Source organism: Oryctolagus cuniculus, chromosome 17 (genome assembly GCF_051225735.1).
Source record: "Oryctolagus cuniculus isolate XC-2025 breed Fujian yellow rabbit chromosome 17, ASM5122573v1, whole genome shotgun sequence".
Lineage (NCBI taxonomy): Eukaryota > Metazoa > Chordata > Mammalia > Lagomorpha > Leporidae > Oryctolagus > Oryctolagus cuniculus.
This window is the reverse complement of record NC_142883.1, coordinates 42356590-42362220: the sequence shown is the minus strand read 5'-3', so window position 1 is coordinate 42362220 and position 5631 is coordinate 42356590. Positions and strand designations below refer to the sequence as shown.

At 54.5% G+C, this 5631-nt stretch overlaps 1 pseudogene across 1 annotated transcript; it reads right to left on the bottom strand.

The window, feature by feature from the left end:
* Positions 1–3566: 3566 nt before the first annotated feature.
* On the bottom strand, positions 3567–4069 carry LOC149121199 (10 kDa heat shock protein, mitochondrial pseudogene; annotated as a pseudogene). Its single transcript, XR_016224323.1, has one exon. The product of XR_016224323.1 is annotated as a 10 kDa heat shock protein, mitochondrial pseudogene (transcript).
* Positions 4070–5631: the final 1562 nt, after the last annotated feature.

The window sequence follows — 5631 nt, the reverse complement described above, 5'->3', positions numbered from 1 at the left end:
CAGCCATCCTAACCACCATGCCAAACTCCAACCCCTGATCTCTAAACCAAAGTCTTTTTTGTTTTGTTTTGTTTTTTGACAGGCAGAGTGGACAGTGAGAGAGAGAGACAGAGAGAAAGGTCTTCCTTCCGTTGGTTCACCCCCCAAATGGCTGCTATGGCTGGCACTGCCCTCCTGGGCCATAGTAGAGAGCTGGCCTGGAAGAGGAGCAACCGGGACAGAACCGGCGCCCCGACCGGGACTAGAACCCGGTGTGCTGGCGCCGCAGGCAGAGGATTAGCCTAGTGAGCTGTGGTGCCGGCCTAAACCAAAGTCTTAATCCACGTAGTGAAGAGGGGTTGGATGGAGGAGGGGACCTTGGAGGAGGCAGGGTGTCGGAGGCTGACAATCCCCGCTTCTGGCCTCCGCCCACTGAGCCGATTGCTCTGAACAGAGTCACTGGAGGGAAGGGCGCGGTTTTACAGGCTGAAGAAACCTCGGCCACAATAAGCCCTTTGGGCACCTTGGGCCAAAGAGAAAGCTTCTAGAAGAGAGATGAGCCCCGTGTTCTACCACCTCAACTGGTCCTCCAAGCAGCCCAGGGGGGCACACGGGCTCAACCCCAACTGAGACGCATGGGACCTGCCATGCAGAGACGGTCACGGCCCGAGGCATCGTGTGTCGCAGTCCTCTCACTGACCAGCTCTGTCAGAGACCAAGAGGGTGACGAGAGGAAGCAGCCCCATGCATTCACGAGCCAGCCACCTGCTCAGCAGACTGCTCTGGGCCGAGACTCAGAAAGATCCCCGACTCCAAGCAGGGCAGACAGACCAGGGAACAGACTGCGACCCCACCCTCCCGGAAGCGCCGGGGCAGCCCAGGGTCCCTGGAGCATGGAGGTTGGCACGGGAGGAGGGTCGTGTGGGGAGGGCAGGCCAGGGTGCCTGCCTTGCACTCCTGAACCTTAACAGCATCTCCCCATCCCGTGCTCAGATCCTCACTGGGCAACCACACACCCGGGACACCACGAGGGCACCAACACCAGACAGCACAGGCATGGAGCCTGCGCCGCCCCCTTCCCCTGGATGGCCAGTTCAGGCTGCACACTGCTCATGGGCTGAATGCTGGGGACAGGAGCTGGACCAGTATGCCTCGGGCTGGAGACCACCTCATCTTGGCCACCAGCTCTGTGGGACCTGGGGCTGCCCGACTCCCCACCCCGGCCATGCTCAGAGCTCCCAGCAGGAGGAGGCGGGATCGTGCCCGCATAAGTGCCGTTAAGTCGCCAGTCTCTGTACCCCGAGCAGGGGCTTTTCCAAGGGTCCCAGGCGCTTCCATGGCTGAGGTTCGGGATGGTGCTGGCTTGGCTTAACAGGCAGCGGATGAGTTAATTCTGCAGCTCTTCAGCCGGTGGGGAGCAGAGGCAGAGCAAAGGGCAGGCCTAGAGGCCTCTTTTGGAAATGACAAGATCCATTTAGCAATCAATTAGCGCCGTCCCCAGGCCCGGGGCCTGCACGCCCGCTCGGCAGAAAGAATGCACCGCACCGCGCTGATTAGAAACAGATGCGCTGGCAGCAGGGCCGGCCGCTCGGGGCCGGAATTCCTGGGCAGCCGGCTCCTGGCTGGGAGACGGGAGTCGGGATTACAGCCTGGGCACCGGCGCGGGGAGGGAGGCCAAGGAGACGGAGCTCAGGCAGCAGCCGGCCTGGAGAATGTGAACGAATCTTCCAGGGGATTCGGAGGCGGGAGAGGGAGGAACGCGGACTCCGTCAGCAATAACCTGGGATAAAATTAGTTCAGCCCGATACAGAATATGACTTTCGACCCACAGATTCTGAAATTCCAAACGTGACTCGGCCGCCACATGAGGAAATGAGGGACCAGGAGCTGAGCACGTTGCAAGAGGCCCAGGGCTTGCCCGAGCCTGGAAAAACCACTCCCACCGCCTCCTCCGCTGAGCTCTGGGCACCAAGCCTTTGTGCACCAGCTCATTTCTTTATCTCAGCTGCCCAGCTATTGTGCCCATTTTGCAGATGAGCAGAGTGAGGCACAGAGAAGTCCAGCAACCGGCCAAAACTTACACTGCTAAGCAAGTTAATGGATATAGTACTTGAACCCGGTGCCTGACTTGAGTGGCCGTTCTCTATACCAGGGGCGGCCCACGGGCTGTAGAAGGCCCAGGAAACCAGTTGGTCTGGCCTTGCCAAGGCGACCGCAGCAGGACTTGAAATTCAGTAAGTCTATAAGCCGGCTAATTTTTAAGTTGATAATCTTAAATTGATGCTATTAATATCGGAATGGTCCTGGGCAGAAGAAGCTCCCCCCACTGTAGACCATGACCATGACCACAATGGCCCTAATGCCTCTTCCTTGAACTCTCCCTCCTCCTTCGACAAGGAGAAGGGGAGGACAGAGCTCCTCTAGGCCGGTGTCACAGCGCAGCAGGGAAGCTCACAGCAGCATCTCTGACATTGGTCAGCAGCCTCTGTCACACCCTGCCCGTGACAGAGGCCCTGTCGCCTCCCAAGGCTGCTGGCGCAGAGTCCAGATGGCTCACATCAGCCAATCTCCGTCTACACAGCCCAATGCAGATGCCTGCAAGCCTGGGGCTTTGCGGGGACCTCTGCTTCTGCCCTCCGGATTCCCTCGGAACGCACTGCTTTTCCCTGGGCGGTTCCAGGCACCACCGCGACCCCACTCCTGGGTGCTGCCTGCGGTCAGCCATGGGCTCGCTCAGCCCCAGCAGCTCGGGTCCCGGGACGCCGTGCGGCCCCACCACATCCTGGCGGTTCTGGGCATGAACCTGGGAGTCAACCAGCTCTCCCACCTGCCTGCAGCACAGCACGGAATATTCCTGAAGACACTACTTCAACACCGTTTGCCATGATGAAAGTGCGATCTTCCCACTGCAGGAAACAGAAAAGAGCGAGCGGGTGGAGAGAGAGCAAAGCGGCCTGCGGTTCTACCTCCCACCCTTTCTGCCGCGCTCAGTTTTTACTTTCTGTGTTCATTCTGCAGCTACACATGTGTGTCTGCTCTCCTCGCTCACCATTACGGCGGCAGCAGCGTGGACGATGTCACAGTGCAGCTCCCCTGGCACTCGGTAAAGTGAGCACAGGGCCTCCGTCTCACTGGAGCTTGCTGGGAACGCCAGCTCCGGTTCCCCCGCACTGCAGAACCTCGGCTTGGTCCCAGCTCTCCACACGATGTCACCTCCAGACGAGCGGATAGGGCCCTCACTTTGGAACTCCCCGTAATGATGTCAAAGCCCCCAGACCAGTACTGCCCCATGTTTTCCTCACCCCCCCCCCGCACTAACAGGCCAGAGTAAACGCTGCCACGGACATGCAGACCAGTGTCCCACCCCTGCGCCCTTTCTGGTACCTTGTGGGCTGTTTGATTTTTAAAAGATTTATCTACCTATTTATTTATTTGAAAGGCAGTGTGTGTGTTGGTGGGGGGGGGGATCTTCCATTTGTGGTCCACTCCTCAGATGGCTGCAACAGCCAGGGCTGAGCTAGGTTGAAGCCAGGAGCCTGGAGCTCCATCCCAGTCTCCCACGTGGGTGCAGGGGCCCAAGCACTCGCGCCACCTTCTGCTGCCTTTTTTTTTTTTTTTTTTTTTTTTTAGATAGCATTAGTTTATTATAAAAGAGACATGGAAATTATTTACATGATGAAAAGATTTCAGAACTTCAATGGAATGGGAAGCTTCATGTGATGCTGTTTCAGAGATTTCAATCTATGTATTTTCCAAGAATGTCACCATCTCTAAATAGAAAATAATCCTTGTCGTCTAGAACTACTTTCGTGCCTCCATATTCTGGAAGAAGAACTTTATCTCCAACTTTCATACTAACTGGTTGAATCTCTCCACCCTTTCCTTTAGAGCCTGATCCAACAGCTACTACCGTTGCTTGCAATACTTTTCCTTGAGATTTTTCAGGGAGCATAATGCCTCCTTTGGTTACTGTTTCCGCGGCGCTCCTCTCCACCAAGACTCGGTCAAAGAGCGGAAGAAACTTCCTAAATGCCTGTCCTGCCATGGCCCCAGCGCCGCAGCTTTCGCTCCGCTCTCGCGCCGCTCACCTTCTGCTGCTTTCTGAGGCGCATCAGCAGGGAGCTGGGTCAGAAGTGGAGCAACCGGGGCTCAAATTGGTGCTCCAGTACGGGATGCCAGCATCACAAGCAGCAGGCTAACCCGCCGTGCCACCACACTGGCCCCACCTTGCTTGATTTTATAACCACACGAGACTTCTGTCCTAGCAGGCAGAAAGCTGGACAAACGGAAACATCACCAACCATTCTCAGATCCGTCAGTGAGCGGAGGCCACAGGGCCAAAAGCTGCTCCCAGAACTGGAGAGACAAGAGGTGTAGACAATCCCATGTTGCCAGAGCCCAAAGCCAGGAGCAGCGACGTCTGTGGGAACCAGCACCAGGGGGACACCTGGGCAGCCTCGGCCGAAGCTCAGGGTGGACGGGGCAGACAGTGGAAGACAGGGGCCCAGTCAGAGGCCCATCGCACAGCTTTGTCTCACCTGTTGGAGCTCTGCTGTGACACAGTGACATCTCAGTGAAGCCCCCTGTGCTTCCAGGGGTGAGGGGGTGGGGGAGACAGCCTTTTTTAAAAAACATTTTTTCATGTTATTGTAATATTAATGCAAAGTGAAGACATTCAGTATAGTTAATAGATAAAATTCTAATATAATGATATTCCCTTACTCTCTTTCACTCTATTGTCCTCTGATAACATATTTTTATTAATATTACATCAAGAGCTTAATACTCCTTAAATAAAGAGATCAATAAGTAAAAAGTAAAAAAAAAAACCCTAGGTCAGTAATTATATAGGCAAGGGCTATCAACAGTAATCAAATGGAAAGATGACCATTTTACCCACATACAGTAAATTTTAAAATAATTACAGATCATCAAAACTATATAGGGCAGGGCTGGTGCTGTGGTGTAGTAGGTAAAGTCACCCCCTGCAGTGCCGGCATCCCATATGGGCGCCAGTTCATGACCCGGCTGCTCCACTTCTGATCCAGCTCTCTGCTGTGGCCTGGGAAAGCAGTAGAAGATGGCCCAAGTACTTTGGCCCCTGCATCCACATGGGAAGACCCAGAAGAAGCTCCTGGCTCCTGGTTTCAGATCAGCGCAGCTCCAGCTGTTGGGACCATTTGGAGAGTGAACCAGCAGCTGGAAGACTCTCTCTCTGCCCCTCCCTCTCTGTGTAACTCTGAATTTCAAATAAATAAATAAATCTTAAAAAAAAAATTATATGGGCCAGCACTGTGGCATAGGCAGTAAAGCCAGCACTTGTAGTGCCAGCATGCCATATGGGATATGCTCCACTTCCCATCCAGCTCTCTGCTATGGCCTGGGAAAGCAGTAGAAGATGGCCTGAGTCCTTGGGCCCCTGCACCCGTGTGGGAGACCTGGAGGAGGCTCCTGGCTCCTGGCTCCTGGATTCATTGCAGCCATTTGGGGAGTGAGCCAACAGATGAAGGACCTCTCCCTCTCTCTTTGCCTCTGTAACTCCACCTTTCAAATAAATAAATCTTTAAAAAAAAAATTAGTATAGCATTCTTGGCCACTGGTCTGACAGAGGTATAAAACAAAGCTTAACAAAAATATATTTGCAGCAATACT